General features: G+C 37.9%; 1 long non-coding RNA gene across 2 annotated transcripts in view; it reads right to left on the bottom strand.

The window, feature by feature from the left end:
• The window catches only part of LOC121091310, a 66,376-nt gene that overhangs the window by 46,890 nt on the left and 1,336 nt on the right, over positions 1 to 18,150 (bottom strand). For both annotated transcript variants that reach the window (XR_005828895.1, XR_005828896.1), the window contains one exon: positions 16,865 to 17,001. This is a non-coding gene — a long non-coding RNA (uncharacterized LOC121091310). The remainder of the gene's footprint in view (positions 1 to 16,864; positions 17,002 to 18,150) is intronic.

The following is an 18,150-nucleotide window of genomic DNA, read 5'->3' as shown; positions in this document are numbered from 1 at the left end:
TATTCATACTGGTTACAAGATAAACTGTTCATTACATCAGATGACAGTGTGATAACCTGTTCACTAACACAGGTTTAATTACCTTGCTACAGTAAGTCAATTAATTTTGTCCCTTTTCTCATTTAGTTTTCCTCATCTTTATTAGAAATCCCATCACAAGTACAAATGACGTGGATATGACTGTCATCTCCATGATGAATACCACTACCTTCAACTCTCTTCAGAAAGTTAGGAAGCAAATAATTAGGGGGGCGGGGGGAACCAGTCATCTTTCTTTTAGCTATTCCCTCCTTTGATTTTAACTAGTATGAAAAAATAGCAACTGAAGTCTAAGATGTGCATATGAATGGTGAATAAATAGTTCAGAAAATTTAATCTCTGTAGTTTTAAACAACAATTTAAGTAATCCTGTTATTGACAAAATGTGCTATTATTATTATCCAGAGGAGCATTAGAAAGTATTAAGTTGAATTTATATGCAAGAAATTCATCACTTCATAACATACGAATCTGGTAACAATTTCACTGAGACTGAGTCTTCACCAAGAAAGGTATGAGCACAAAAGTTGTCCTCTCCTGTGAGAAGAGGTAGCAAACACATGGGGAGATTTATGCACCTCTCAGTCCACTACTGAATAAATTCATATGGAGTGTGCCTTGCCTGCCTGAAAAGGACAAAACCCATGTATTCTAATTCAAACCTCACATTTTAATCCACAAATGGAGACAGGTTTCAAGATCCTTACAAATTTTTAAGTGCTATTAATACCTTACCACCTCAAAAAAAAACACTAACAGCAGAACACCTTATCACAACTGTCTTATCACAAATTTCAATGCAAGACAGAGCAATAAACTCCAACTGGTCTTTTGTACTACCAGAAAATAGGTGAACTTCAACAGTAGCGAACAATAAAGTCAATAGGGCTCCAGTCTGGGGGCAAAAAACCTTTAGTTTCCTATACAGCTACATGCTAGGAGTTCTGGGGAGTCACTGCTAGGGAGAACATGTTACCTAATTCATAGTCAGGGGCTGACAACAGACAAGAACAGATCTTCTAGTATTCCAGTGAAGGGCAAGACTTCCTGTCTGCATGCTACATTAACAAGAAAATCACATTTTGTGTGTGCTAGAAAACATAATGTTTTAATTGGAATTCACATACATGAAATACAGAGCTCGTACCACATATGTGAAATGTCAGCGCACACATAACCTTAATACTATAAAAGTAGACAATATAGAGAAATGCCTCAAAATATGTCTACTGTTTCCACTTCATCTGGAAATTGCATATGTATTTGCCATCTCACCTTGTGGCAGAGGCTGAAGAAGTTTGAAGGGATACACTGATATACAGCAGTCCTCCCAAATATATCCAGTGTTAGAAATAAATTTTCTCTCTCATGGCTGTCTGGAGAGAAAGAGCTGTTGGCTGGAACAACACTGACTGAACATTTTTTCATTCTAGCACACTCTGATAAATAAAGGCTACATTTGACTGAGGTAGGAATGAGTTTCCACAACCAATTGAAATATCCCCTCATGGCAAACCTCTTGCTGAATAGTATCTTTGAGTAAAATTTTCTACCACTTCCAGCAGACTATGAAATTAGAAACATAGATTAAAATGGGTTGAAAAGCTCTCAGCAGATCATCAAGTTTAAGCCATGTATGATTAGCTGAGGTTGTCTGCTCGAGTTTTGAGTATCTTCAAAGATTGAAATTACACAACTCTGGGTAACCAGTTCTAATGTCTGACCATTCTCAATGTAAAATAGTTTTCCTACTATTTAACCAGATTTACCTCATTGCAACTTCTTTCTGATGCCTCTTGTTCTATCACTGCATGCCTACCAGAGGAGTCTTGCTTCATCTTCTCTGTAACCACCCATCAGACAGCTCAGGACAGCAATAAGATCTTCCCTTGTCCTTATTCAGGCTAAAAAAAAATCCTTATTCAGGCTAAAAAAAAATCTATCAGCCTCTCCTTGTAGCATCCCAATGGCCTTTCTCCAGACTCACTCCAGTATATCAATGTATTTTTTATACTGGGGAGCCCAAAACTGAACACAGCATTTCAGATACAGTCTCACAAGTGCCAAATAGAGGGAAATAACCACCTCCCTCAACCTGCTATTGATGTCCTTGCTATTACATCCTAGATAATTTTCTGCAAAGTTTCAGGTCTCCAGACTGCACTGTTGTAGTTTGATTCCTGTAGATAACAAACCCATCTCCAATGCCTATGTTTTTAAGAGCATCAGAGCTACATCTCATACTTGAGCCATTCATACTGTCATACCGCTTCACAGCCAACCAGGCTAGTTCTGTTTATTGCTCTACTCTAGCATAAAATGGAAGCACAAAAGGCCAACTAAACTTTTTAACAAGCCAAGGAAGAATCTGGATTTTCAACCAAGGCCAAGACAATGCCGGTAGAAAGCAAAGTTACCATGTATCACCTCAAAAATTCTGGGTTCTGTACATGCTGGTAGGAAGCTAGGGTGCTATAGGTCAACTCTCAAATGCTGTAAGGTTACGCCAACCTGAGAAACCTTGTACCATCACCTTACCACCATTTAATAAGTATTTGGGGCTTTTTTTGAACATGCTATAATTTACTTCCTCTTTTCATTCTTCCGGTCCTTTGATATGTGATGTACAGAAAGCAATATTTCTTACTTTTATTTTGCCTCAGAAAAATAATTTATTTCATGCTATTAAGTGTCTGATCACTAAATTAAGTCACATTATTCTGCAGAAGAAAGTGTTGGAAGTAGTACTTCATTATGAGCAGATATCAAATCTCTGTTTCTTTTGTTTTGCACTGCCTACCTCAATGCACATATCACTGTATCTGTAAGCAGAAGTTGGAATGATATATAATATAATGTACTGGCAATTTTGTTTCAGAAAATAAAGGTAAGATGGAAAGTATTTGATGCTGTAATTTCCTGGTGTAGCTGAATGACCATACCAGCCTGGTATCAAAACTGAATGCCTAATTCTCTACTCCTTTACAGCCTATGTGTTCCTATACATCTGTAAACAATGGGAGTGAAACACTACCGTTTGAGTGGGATATGCTTCCTGCTCTTAGCAAAGATAGAAATCTGTCAAGTGCCCCAAGGAGAGTTTCCTGAGATCTTGATCTCTATTTGTTCCAGCCATTATTCTTGAAACTGATTTTTTGTGCTAAAACAGAACTTTTTGTGACCATAACTGAGCTTTGATGAAGACTTAGTAAAATGATCCTAAGGCAGCACTGGGGAATAATCACAATAATAAACTACAGACACATCAACTATTGAAAGACAGCAGAATGGTCACATGGGCACTGTCTCCTGTATCTTATCTACACTTCTACTAATGCATTTAAAAAGGAGAAACACATCACTTTTGTAACTGCCATTTTATACCTGTGTCTAAGTTAATATAAGTTCTGCTTTACCTATGATATGTTACAGAATCACACATAGGACGACAGAAAATCCCTCCACCGAATACTCTGAAATGCATTACAGACTGGTGATATATACATAAGGAGTTCATAAGACAGTTCCAGGAGAAACAGCAACAGTATGCAGATACAGAATCATAGAATATCCTGAGCTGCAAGAGACACACAAGGACTATCGAGTCCAACTCCTGAATACACACAGGGCAAAGTTAAACCATATATCTAAGAGCACTGTCCCAACACTTCTTTAACACCAACAGGCTTGGGGCCATAACCCCTGCCCTGGGGATCTTGTTCCAGTGCTTGACCACCCTCTCAGTGAATAACTTTTTCCTAATCGCCAATCTGAACTTCCCCTCACACAGCTTTAAGCCATTTCCTTGCCTGTCATTTTTACAAACACACACACTACACCTATTTTACATATTATGAAGCACCTACTAAATGCCAGCTGTTTCTGTTTCAATATCTGCTTTAGTTAACAGGGCTCTACAGATAATCACATTTTAAGGAAGTTAAATACTCTCTATGGCTTTCTTGTTACTTCCACCTTCTTTTAACTTAAATATTTCTATTCCAACACCACAAAAAGTTAATGAGATTACAGCAGTGGTTAAGGCATTCATTTCTATGGTGTTGATTTAATGAAAAGAAACAATTTTAAGAACTGCAGCACTGAAAAGGTAATACAAAACATTTGTGCAGACACTGCTGTACTGCCAGCCTATGCTTATGCCAGACAGCTGCCCTTATGGAGGGAGGTATAGACTTAGCAACCCTATTCACAGCCTCAGAATAAGCAGAACAAGACTGAGCGAAACAGAGGAATGTGGAAAGGGATAATGGAGATGTTTAAAAAACACATAGATGCAGTGCTTAGTGACGTGGTTCAGTGATAGACTTGGCAGTTCTAGGTTAGTTGGACTTTGTAATCTCAAAGGTCTTTTCCAACCTAAATGATTCTATGATTTTATGGGACAGTATCTGAAATATGATACTCCAGGCTGCTGAGTCAGGAGAGTCTTCAGAGTCCTAACTTTCACAGAATTTTGTGGGTCAGCAGGTGGCACAGGGAATAACAAAAGTAGACATAACTGACGTTGTGGGGGCATAGATAACTCTCATCAACAATCATACTTACTTGTGAGACTGAGGAACTACAACTGAAAATAGCGCCTTCTGTCAGTTCTTAGTCCGTACTCGTTACTCCATCACTCTCTGAAATCTATTCCCACTTAACAGGAAGGAAACTGAAGCTGAGAGTTTGAGTTGCCGCTCTAAACTTAAGATTTTGCTTCTTGAAAAAGGTATAACGTAGACCTAGGATAGGAAAGGACAAGTCAGTTTGAGTTAAACCTGACGTTCAGATGTTACGGTTACCACCTTAATATAAGAAACACTGTCACAAAACTCAATTGCTGATTACAGAAACTGGGTAAAGCCAGCTTTTGTAGGGCTCAGAGAGGGAAGAGGGATGACCCCATAAGATCAGAATCAAAATTTAAAAGTCTTGGGGGTTTAGTTTGGTGGTTGACTTCCCCTCCTCCGGGCTGATCAAGCAAGGCTCTCTGTTTTAACAGAGAAATTTGTGAAAAATTAAGTTTTTGCTCCATAGAGGTAGAATACTGAAAACAATCAAACGTGAGTCACTGATTGTCAGTACAAGCATTTTTTTTAACTTTCCTATAAGCAAGTTCAAGTCATATCAGCCAGAAAGGGTTAGCAATTTTATTCTCAGTCTTGCTAGAGTACAAAAAATCCTCCACAAAACAGGTGCTTCCATCATTTAATTACTGCTAGCCTGAAAATGCCTTCTAGTTTGAACATGAACATTGAGTTAAATGGGGAAAAAGGACTAGGTAACATACAGTACCCCACCTGCTGTAGCCCTCCAGGTAGGTTAACTGTGTTCAGGAAAGCTAACAGGTAACAGCACAAGTATAATAAAACCTTTTTGTTGACTTTTCAACAGCTACCCATTGGAACCACCCTTTAAACTGCTGCATTCTTACATGGTGCAGTGCGTTATCATGGAAGAAAAAGTACTGGAAAATAAGATTAAGATATCATAGTATTATTCCGTGGTATTAAGTTATATTTGAATCCACTGACTCACTGGCCAAACAGTTACACAGAAATCATTTTAATGAGCACCTCTATTACACACATAGTATTATGCACCAGCAGAATACCACTTCCAGCCCTGCTACTGCATGAGTTGGGCATACATCGTACTAGACAGAACTTTCCAAAGTCATATGCTATAAGATTAAGGTTTAAATTAATCCTTGACAATTTAAGGACAAATACATGCCACCCTTCTGCAGTTTATTCATCTTGATACCTTCTATTGATGTATTTTGCATCCAACCTCCTGTTGCATACAAAGAGCCTGTTTGGCTCTTGCTAGGAGATATATTTAAAACAGTTTCCAGAAGAGCAGATCTTGAAAGTTCATATCACCTCTACACCCATAAATTTTGGTGAAGTTAGCCGTGATTTCATATTCTAGCCACAGATTTTTACAGTAAAATTTTTGCTCACATTTTTAGCATGTTGCTCAACTGTGCTGCACTGCAAGATCTCTAAGCATTCATTATCATTTCCACAGACCCACAGGGTTTGACAGATTAAAATATGATGCAAGAAAAAGCCATGCACCCTCGCAAATACTTTCACATTGAGTAGTTCTTTTGGCGTTAAATCAGTGAGTACTGACTCTCTGTCTTGGTAACTGCAACTGAGAAAACGCAGGTAATTCCCACCACGTCCTGGTTTCAACTGGGATAGTTAATTTTCCTCTCAGTAAATGATGCACGGCTGTGCTTTGGATTTGGTGTGAGAACTATGTTGATTGCACATGGATGTTTTTAGTTGTTGCTGGGTGATGTTTATACCAAGTCAAGGACTTTTCATTTCTCGGGCCCTGCCAGCGGGAGGGCTGGAGGGGCATGGGACACCTGGAGGGGACATGGGACACTGGGAGGGGACACAGCCAGGGCAGCTGACCTGGACTAGCCAAAGGGATATTCCATACCGTATGATGTCATTCTCAGTATATGTAAGATGGGGGAAGAAGGAAGCAAGCAGGGGACAGTTGGCATTAGTAACCGTTCTGTGAGATGGAGCCCTCTGCCCTGCGGATGGCTGACCACCTGCCTGCTGACGGGAAGCAGCTAATGAATTCCTTGTTCTGCTTTGCCTGCACATGTGGCTTTTGCTTTACGTTTTAAACTGTCTTTACCTCAGCCCATGAGTCATCCATCTCACTGTTACCCTTTCGACCCTTTCCCCCATCCCACTGTGGGGGCAGTGAGGGAGCGGCTGCGTGGGGCTTGGCTGCCGGCGGGGTTAAACCACAACACACCCACCACCACCACCCCAGCATCTCAGGGGGCGGGAGGAGGGAGAAACCTGTTATAATAAATAAACCTGAATAAATTTTAACTAACATATATTCCCTCACAAATGAGTGTGAAGCAATTTGTAAAATACTGCTAAAAACATCTAAATTGCTGTATTTCAATTCTATAAAAGGCCTTTTTTGTGATGAACATGCACCTCAGGTGAAATTACTGTAATTCAAGCTTATAACTTCAAGCAATTATAATTATGTGTATAAAGTAGGTATACATTCTATAATAAAAAATTGTCATTTGTGTTTACGACTGTACTGTGTTAATTACATACATATGCATATGCCACTCCTGTATCTTCAAACTTTTTTCCACTCAAAAAAATGTTTCTTCTATGACTAGATACTATTTTATTAATTATTTTATTAAGTCCTCTATCGCTAGTTTAGATTGGGAAAGGAGTATCATGGGGCCAGTACAAGCTGGCACGGATTGGTCAGAAGCAAGAGCATCCCTGGGGAGCGACAGCATCTCTGCACTGCCTTCTCCTGTGGCACTTTTTTTCTGGAGGACTTCTTGCTCACAGAAGGAATATATACCTAACGTCTCCACACTACCCAAGATACTATGTTATCAGCCGGGCACCTTCAGCTACTGGATAATGAGAATTAGCCGACAGTTGATGAAATTATATACTGTTCAAGTTCTCTTCTAAGAACTTTACTTTTGATCCTTTTTGGTTTATAGTTCCATTAGTCTATGGTAAATCAATTCCACAGTAAATCATTTGTTAGTCTTTGTGTTTAGAAAAGATGTAAAAGTCCTCAGGACTAGAAATGGATGATAAAGAGATAAAGGTTTTCCACAGGCTTTAAATCATGATTTTCAAAAGTTCCACTCAAACAGCTATGTACGAAGACTCTTTAAGGTCAAATTTTGTTATTCAGTCCCCACTCTAATGTCCTCCTTAAATGATCATACATAAACAAAATCTTGTGACTCTCTCCTTCAAATTAACTCTTTAACACAATGAAGCTATTGCAACGCTTTATACCCCTCTATGGGATTTTATCACACCACAGGACTATTGGTAAGTATTTGCAGTGCAGAAAAGTAAAATTTCTCACAGTACTTTCAAAAGCGGTAACTGAAATATTATAAATAGTTCATTAAGTAGCTTTTAATCAGATTAAAACTATTCAACAAAGGAACGTTTTTTGTCCATAACTCACCGACTCATATATATTAATTGTTCTCCTTCTTGAAATAATATGAGGTAGAAGGTGCACTTAATTCTTGGACAAAACCCTCAAAGAGCGAGGTGAAGATAAATCACTTACAAACAGCATTTATAAAACCAGTGCCAGTGAGGGTTCTTTGTTTATTCAAAGGCTGTTAGAAAACATATTACTAATGTTAATTTGATAGACCATACTTACCCAAAAATAAATCTAAGTCATTTCTGGACCACCACAATTAATCAAGTTAACTTACTACATGGGAAGAATTTCTTAATTGCCCCCACAGTAATTTATTTCAAATGAAAGTGAAAAGAAATCAGAAATTAATCATCCTTTTCAATTATTTCTTTCCCAACTTAGTGGGACTGCTTAACTTAAAGATTTTGTTCCTACTAGTAAAACAGAAGACTGCTCAGTGAAGTCCACTGAACACCCAATTTAGTACCATGTTTTGGTTAGTGATACAGTTGCTGCCCTGACATTTTCATTTTCAAAACAGTTACAAGAATCAAATTGAACTGGCAAGAACTAAGTTGCAAGTCAAAATTTGAGTCATCTCTGATGAAAAATCAGTATTCAAGTGCTAAGCTTGTATTCAAACCATTTTATCGTTCTTCTTTACAATTAAAGAAACTACTTCAACAGTATGTACTTTGATGCTTCAATGAACCAAATGCATTTGTAGGAATATTTCACTTGGCAAGCAATGGAGACATTTTTAGATTTTTATCATCTTGTTAGACTCTCTTCCTAGTCCTCAGAGGTAATAATTCAAACACGGCAGGATTAACCAAGAAAGAAGCAGTCAGAGAATAAAACCCACTTAAGGGTTTTTTAATGAATTTAAGGAAGTCTAACCAGGCAAGCCAGAGGGGCATGTGACTTACCAATGACTTATCAAGTTTCCATGCTGCAGTAGCTCTTCCTATTCTGGTTAGACACTATATCACACTTTAAGAAAGATGTATGCTTCAATTTATAGCAAACAGACCAGATGCTGATCTTTGCCTTCATATATGATTTGCAACAGACATTGGGGAAAAAAAAAATCTTTCCTTTCCAAGATGATTAGAAAAAAAGGTAATCAAAACACTACAGACTAATGGGATATTCTTCTAATTACCAAGGAAAACATAGCACATTGCATTGCATACTTGGCTTTCAAGCAAGATGGTATTAAGCTTGTCTTAACTTTGCAGACCTTAAAAGGGTCAACACTAAAAATGAAAAATCTATTAGGAACATGAGAAAGTATCGGCCATTTGTTTCAAAGTCCAAACAAAATAATGAACATCTCCATTTTCATCTGCGTTTCACCTGATACCTCTTGAGTAGAGGATGGCTGTACTAGCTGCTTCCACAGGTGGCTGCCAAGCCTGCAGTCAGCCCTGGCTGCTGTGGAATATAACTGGAACTCTTGAAAGGGCCATAGCCTCAGAAATCTCTCTCCCTTCAGAGCATTTGGATCCATCAAAAAGGTATTTCTTGATGCATAAAAAGGGATAAATTCACCCCACGCTAACAGGTCCACTTGCTTTCCTGCAGTGCACTGGACAAACAGCCACGCCGGGCCTACCGGGAATCATGACTCTGTGGCCGTTTCCCTGGCCATGCTTCCTCACATTGCCTCCCTGCCCAAGCTGGCTACCTTCGTTGCCCCCCACCAGCTGCATGACCCAGAGAATACCTTTGACTACACAGAATCCCACTCAGAACAGAAGAATGAGAATTATTAAATTCCCTTGAATAAAGGTAAAACAAAAGAGCAAAATTAACCCAAATCTACACAGATTTAAAATCAAGAATCTTTGAATAAAGTTCTACAGCTGTAAGACCAACCTTAAAGAAAAGTGCACATCTCACCTTTTGATAACCATATTATTTCTGCTTCATAACCTGCCTACCACATGGCAAAGAGGAGTTCACAGGTTATAGCTAGGGCACTGTGGTTGCAGGGTCCAGCTAAATGTACCCCTCTTTATAAAGAAAGAAGAAATCTGCCGGTAATTCAAATGCAGCACTGACCCACACCCAGCACTGTTTAAGGCAGACTGCGCCTGTGTAATTAGCAAGGGCAGAGTGTAATCTGGCAGGCCTGCTGGGGAAAACAAGTTCCTGAAAGCTCTGAAACTGGGCTTAAGTAAGCACCTTGTGCCCCAACAGTTAGTTTCCATTTTAATTGCACACATTTTACCGTAACATTGGCTCCAAATTACAATAAATTGTTAAGGCAAATAACATAGCTTTTTGAATAAATAAAATAGCTATTTAATTGCTAGGGCCAGCCAGTTTGCGCTTTAAATACAGACCATGTTTCAGGTAATGCATATTCCTCCTAATGCTGGACCACAAAGGTCCATAATAACAAACTACTAAGCACTCGTTACTGCTCATTTACTTCTGCAGTCAACAAATGTGAAATCTAATTTGGTAGCAGTATATACTCTCTTTGCATTCATTTTGGCTGGGAATAAATGGTGGTGTTGGCTGAAAAAATTCCTCTTCTGATCATCAAAGTGAAGTACATCAGTTTAAGAATCATATTCTAAACACATCCTCGATTTTCACTAAGTTTTCAGTCATCTCAAAATTCTTGAGCATGAATAACTCCATGAGACAAACTGTGTTTCAAGCATAGAAAACATTAAGATTGTTGCAACATGTTCACCATCAACCAAAAGCAGCAGTACATCTGGTGTTGGCTCTAGCCTGGTAGCAAGGTTACAACTCCTTTAGCCACCCCAGAGACAAATTCTGTTCAAGTTAAAAGGAAAAATAAGCATCTCAACCTCAAAATAAAAACGCTATGCATCCATACATGGTAACCTGTCAATAAAGAGCCGTGCTCTACTCCAGAGAAAACAGCAGTCCATCACAAACAATAAGCAGAACTAGTTGCTTCTCTGTCAGAGAAGTCAGAGCGTGTACCTATCTCACCCATTCACGTCTGTCCACGAGTATCATGCCTAAACTCGCCAGTAGCGACTACACAAGCACACAAAAAACCTAGTTAAGATGCTACATTTCACCAATAGTATTACAACCCAGACATACCAATAACTTTGTACACACACCTAGACAATATTGACAGGTTTAAATTTAAAGAGATACAACATAGCTTTCACAGTTTTAGCTTGAGCATCATCTACATACATATTTATTTCTTCAGACAATATGTTCCCTTAAGAATTACCTCAATCTATTTAACAAAAGTAATTTAAAAATATGTTACAGCAATGTTGTTAATTTTCACTGAGACATAGTCATTAAATCTCTCACATCTAATAAGTAAGGATTAGTTTCCCTCAAATTCTACCACAATGTAGTTTTACACTCTTCAGATACTCAGCTATGGCAACAAATGCTGTGTACATGGCTAGCCTGGTAAATAAAATGCATTAGAAAAAAATTAAGACAAAAATTTAAATGTCAAATGCTGTTTTTAAAAGCAGAATGTACTTCTTGAGTACTTTATAAAGAATGATATTTTCAATGATCTCTAGGATAAAGGGCTTCAAATTGAACAAACTCTCAATCTCCCAAGGAAAAGCTGAGATATATGAAAATTTTCCTTCTTAGAAAGTAACATGTAACACTTGCCATGATCAGGATTTTCAAAAGAAATTCCCTCTCCAGTTCTCCTTTGTGCTCAGCTACATCTGAGAAGTTACGAGGTATAGACCAGGGAATCTTAAGCGCATTATTAAGAAACTGCTTTATAAAAATACGACCAATAAAGCTTCTACTTCCCGGGAACATTAGAAAAGCAGTGCAGTATCCTCATGAAACAGAATAAGCCAGACTTGGAAGTATCCTTTTAAAACTAGGATTAAGTTTTGCTAAAAGAGAAAGGGTAAAGTAAAAAGTAAAGCTAAAAGTAATCTGTCATGTTTTAAATTACCCCCAATACAATAAATACTTGAGCAATTAAGGAAACACTGTTTCTTTGTGCAACAGTTCCTGACATCATCTAAATTTTTCAAAACAACATAATTAAATCGTCTGGGAAACTCCACTTGCACTGCCATGTATGGTCTTACACAGGAGGCTGACACTATTGGTTTATAAGAGGAAAACTAGAAGCTGTAACAGGATTTTTCTCTTCCCCCTGACAAGCTGTAGATAAAAGTTCAAGGTCCATAACCAAGATAAATATACAAGGCTCAACTGTGCTCACCATGGCATTAATTTTGCACCAGTATAATTCCACGCTCGCTTAAATGGGGCTCCCCCTGCTTGACACTATCTAAACCCACCGCTGGGCCCAGAGAATAGTAGTGGAATGATACTTTTGTTTATAGTCTTAAGAAAAGAATCAGCTTAATTTAACATAATTTCAAATAAATGTTGACTGTTAAAATAACATTCCAAGTCCAAAAATTACATAAACAACTATAAGCCCAGCACTGATTTGCTTAACTGACACTTAATTTTCCTATGATCCCCAACTTCCAAATATGCTCAAATTCTGATTCATAAAATGATTAATTTTTGTAAAAGGAAACCTATATGAACCCTAAAGTATTTTGTCTTTCTGCATAATAAAAGCATTTTTGCCTCTTTCTTGGCTCCAGATTTTTAATAAGCATAATAACTGTATATGATGCATTCCTACTGCACTTTTTTCTTCCCAAATAGCAAAATCAGTTCTTACAACTGAACAGCAAATAGCCCAGAATAAGGAAGGGATTAGAATGGAAAAACAATCATGGAGTCACAGAAATAAAAGTCAAGGATCCTTATCTGTCATCCAGTTCACTTCCTTGTCCTTCAGCAAGTGAACTTTTCCAACATGTCCCTTATAAATATTCAGCACATATCTTTGTTAGCAGCTCCATGCTTTGAAACACATTCTATTTTAACTTAAAATATTTGTAAGTATTCAATACTTATTAGTATTTACTGTTTGATCATGTTTGCATATATAAATGCACATACACATCCTAACCGACACCTGTAGAAGGTTTCATTATCAAGAAAAAAGCCAACAAGCAAACAGATACTAGAATAACACAATAAAGTTTAAAATGGACAGAAGTAAAATGATCAAAAATGTAATAGCTCAAGCATTGCTCTTTGAGTTAAAAACACTGCATAGATAGGCAAACTGAAATGAGACAAAGATAGGAATTCCCTAGGTGTGTTTGCAGTACCACTCAGGATCTGAGGACTAAAATACCAGGACAATGACATAGTACTGATGCACTGGCTGTAGATGCTGGCTGAAGATGACAACCATGGCAGGTTACATGCTCCCTATAGTAACAAAAGAGGAAGACAAGGGCACAGTCCTAGTCCTCACTTTTTCCCCAAATCTGTTTTCCTGCATACTAATCCTCCCACTCACAACAGGCAGCTGGGTCCTACCCTCCTAGTTTATAAAAGCTGTAAGACTTCAGAAAAGCTTAGCACCTTCAGCAGCACGTACGGAAACGGTGACAACACAGGGGTGAATTGCACACAAGCAGCAGTGGGGAATACAGGAAAGTCACTCCTCTTGCATAAAAGCTTTCTGTTAGAACAATACCTAAAGCAACAAAAAAAAAACCCCAACACAAAACCAAAATAAATAAATAAATAAATAACCTTCCACCAAAACTTCAACACAATAAAAACGGTATTTCTTCTTGCAATGACTTTACTTTCTGCCCCACCTTAACAGCATGTGGCACATTAACAACAAAATCTGAGCTAGACTGAAGTCAGCTGCTGATGCAAAACAGACCTCCTATTTCTGTGTACAGGTTAGTCATGAACACAGACCTCATGCCTGAGGTGCAAATCTGACCTTGGTTTTACACTGCTGACCTTCCCACAAAAAGCACTGGAAATCTACGGATATAGAACACAACAGGGACAAGGTATAATTTCAATAGTGGTATAATCGTAGCAGTAATAGTCACAACTGATTCTCATCAATGTGATTGGAAAAATCAGTCCTTTTAAGTTCCACAGTAAAACAGAAGTGGAAGGCATCGTATACAGAACACAGAGAATATAGGGTTGGGCTAGATTCAACAGCAGTTGTGAGTTTATATATATATACATATATATAAAACACTGGAGAAAGTCAGTAACTACATCCTCCAAAAAGTAGTGCAAAACTCTATTTAGGATATAAATACCTGGATTATTCCTGAATGGTACTTTCTTCTTTGTTTCTCATTTTACTTAAATTTGGCAAGTCCTTCTACCAACAGAGTCACTGATGAATTCACGAAGTAATTAACGAAGGATGTACAAACAAATTAACTAGAGGTTTTACAGAAATTTGTAAAGTGGATTCTGCAAAACAATATTAATTGTACTTACAAACACTTTGTCCACCTCCCATTATAGTCAAAACCATTTGATGGAAGAAACAGGAACAACTAAAGTGAATCTAAGATTATCAATGCTTATGCCCTTAAACCAGGCTGCACCCAATAGATCCTGAATTTCTTCCTGAAAAGCTGACCACTTACCCCACTTTCTGGGGATAATTAAATCTTTAAAAGAAAAAAAGTTAACAGGAAAGTAAGATTTGAAAGACCTGGATCTGAGAATTTCTCTCAGCTGAGAATACTTAATGTCAAGTTATTATCCATACTGGCAATTGGGAATGGCAATGAGGACAGAAAATTAGAAATGGCACGGCCACCATTCTAAATGCCAATCCTCATCTCCCTAAAACTGTCAAGACTTCTTTACTTCAGTCTCACTCAGAAAGGATGTTGCTCCTAACCATATCTTTCTGCATTTTCAAATTTTGATTCACCATTTGATTTGAATTATTAGCTCCACTGCCAGCCTTCTTCATTCATAATTCATCTCCTACTGACAAGACTGAAGAACAAAAAAAAATAAAAAAAGAGCTAGAGACTTACTGGTGTTCAGGATATTCAACTGAGATACAGAAGAGTCAGGTTTGAAGAAGCAGGTCCTACAGTTCTTACATCATTTGCAAAGAAAGATAGCTCTACCAGGAGAGACCTCATGGTCAACACAGTTGTTTATCACAATCTAGCTAAGGCAATTCCTTGCACAGCTTGGTTACTCCTGCAAACCCAACTATTACCATGTGTAATTTTCCCTGCTTCTCACAAACTTCAAAGTCTACCTCGGGGCTCAGAAAAGACAACTTTGGAATGCTAGCTACAGAAACACCGCTTACTTACCCTCACATTGGCTTAAACAGGACCAGATTGCATCCCCAGATTGCAACTGTCACTTGCATTTTAATAATTGTTACCAGTGCAACTATATTAGCAAACAACACCTCTGCAAGGTCTTAAAATAAATCAATCCTTAGACGTATCCTGAAATAATTTCCCCCCCAAGACTTTTTAAGAAAAGGCGCTCAGCTCCACCTGCTGCCAGATTTAGATTATTTCTCTCTGAGACCAAGGACTACACTACACAAAGGGACCTATTTTCTATTTGTTAAACATTGTATATGCATGCAAAAGGCAGAAGTCCAAACTGCTGTTATGTAGATACCTATCAAAGTGAAAGGCATCCCCTCTCCCCACAGGTCCATTAGCACACCTCGTTACTGCCCTTAGCAGCAGCAGTACCCATCCTTGGAAGACCTGTCTTCAACTCAGAACTAATTTATTGTATTTTGCCATTGTTTGCTACAATAATTATAAACATAACATAGAGGTCAAAGGACACTGAAGCTAAGCTGCCTAACAAGAGTCAATTAACTATTTCACACAGCTATGCAAAGATCACTGGGGGGGGGAAGCCAGTATACTAAATATTAAGATGCTCTCTCACTCTGACCCTGTAGTACTATGAAAATCCACCCACTAATTATACTGCTATAAGTTACAAGTAATTTGAGAAATGGGTGTTTTGCATTTGATGAGAAATAAATCCTCTTAATAAAGGAATAGGTTCTTTTAAAGAAAAACACTTTACAATGAGTTTAGAGATTCCTAAATATATATTCATTATTGCTTCTTCCTTTCGTATGCACCGTTTGGACTCATGAAGTGCTTCTAATGAGTAGCCAGAATAATAAAGAGATATGTAAAATGCCATTAAAATATATTTAAAAATAAATGTTTTAAAATATAAAATTCTAAACCAGATCTTCTGAAAAAAATCTTGCAATAGAAACAAAGTGTACCCATGCATAAAAAGATTTTAATCACCTGTCTTGCATGACCTGTATGGCTTACCTGTGTCAATGAAACAATACAAATCGACATCAATAAAATCTTTAAAAAACCCAACCAACCAGTCAAAAAAAAACCCACAACCTTTACACCCTATTCCTTTTTATAGGCCTGATTCTGATATTTTTACCAGTGTAATTTCTTTTATCTTAATGAAGCAAAACTAGATTTACACTGGAGTAATTTAAAACAGAACAGTGACTGTGTGCCTATAGACAGAGCTCTCCATGCATTTTGGTGGGATTGTGTTCATCTAAGGACAAGTACGAAATGCTTTAATAGCATGGTAGTTCAGTGGAAAAATAAAGCATTCTGAAACACTTTGGCTGTCAGTCGCCTACCTTTTGCTGTCTGTTACATTTCTATTCTCCCTGAGCCAGTCATCAGAGGAGACACTGACTTTTTTAACACTCTCCCCTTGAACAAGATAAATTGGCCCACCTACACAGTGCAGAGAGGGCAAATCCAGAAGAAACACACTTTTTCCTCTTGCTATGCTGTACAGAATTTTTAATGCAAATCAGTCTGGTATATTTCCTCCTATTTTGGAAAAATAGGTATATTTTGTTTGTTTATTTGGTGTTTATTTATTTATTTTAATTAAAATAACAAATAAAACCGCATGGTTTTGCAACTACCTTTCCAGAAGTCCTCTGCTGCCCTCATGTGTTTCACAGGAAAAGTAACTCTTGAAGTCTGCATAAAAAATAAAATCGCTCCTCCAAGCACAACAGCTTCTCTGGTTATGGATGAGACATAGTCCATGAAATAATAACTGAAAAATAACAGAAAATGTATCTTTTTTTCCAGTAAAGCTAAGTTGACTGGTTTAGCATTTAATTACTATATAACAAAATAAGAAAATGTATTCAGTTGGAGATAATCATCATTTCCAAGCAATAGATTTCAAAGCTAGCATACTTTTAGTATTTAGTGAAAGCTGATAATGTTAGCCTGGTGGAAAAACACTTTATTTCAAAACTTACTTTTTGTCAAAGCTAATTTCAGTTGCTTATGCTGACTGGCAAAGTAACTTCTTTCCTGTTCCATTATACTATACTGTACAGAATAAAATCACGTGACAGTTGCACTAAGGCTCCTGTTACTTGTGATCAGTACATCCAAGGTGTGGTTCCCATACTGAGCTTTCCTTTGACACTCCCACCAGCCGCTGCCCTGCACTTGTCCTGAGGGTCTCAGTGCCCAGAGTCACAGTTTGATGGACTTTGCCTCAGGATTTGGCTGCTGAGGTTCAGACCACCCTTTAAAAGGTTTCACCATTCACTTCTTGTGTTATTGTCTTAATCCTATCCAGTCCCTACACTGCTCCTAGACCTCATGATGTCAATACAAGTTTGTAATAAGTTGTAGTAATATCTCTTATGTCAATGCTGGGTTTACAATGATAAAACATATCAGGATAACCAATAAAATCTGCCCTGTTATCAAGCTCTTTCCTACTCTGGCTAAAAGCCATGAATAGCCCTCCCATACCAAAAGTGGTGACAGATCAGTCAGTCCCCCAGCAGTCATTCCACAGGAGGGGGAAGGCAAAGGTAGAGATGGATCATGATTCCCACATTTGTTCAACCCTAGACATGAGCTATTGGGTGGGATCAGATCATAAACTTTCATTTATACTGCCTGAACTACCATGATTGATCAATCGTTAATCTACATCCCACCATATGAATGCCTTTAAAATGCCTCAACTTCTCAGTAACGACAGTATGTTAAACTCTCCCTTCTCTACACAGAACTCTAGGCTATAAAGCAGAATAATCCATTTTTCTTTCCATCATTAAGAAAATGTACCTGCACGGTAAGTGTTCTGCAAATAAACACCAATGCTCCGTTATCAGCAGGGTGGACTGGAAAGAACTGTTGCCATCCCATAACTAAAGTACTGAGGGCTGTTCTCCCT

This window comes from Falco naumanni, chromosome 1, assembly GCF_017639655.2.
Source record: "Falco naumanni isolate bFalNau1 chromosome 1, bFalNau1.pat, whole genome shotgun sequence".
In the NCBI taxonomy this organism is placed as follows: Eukaryota; Metazoa; Chordata; class Aves; order Falconiformes; family Falconidae; genus Falco; species Falco naumanni.
The sequence above is the reverse complement of the archived record's forward strand: the minus strand, read 5'-3'. Positions and strand labels throughout refer to the sequence as shown.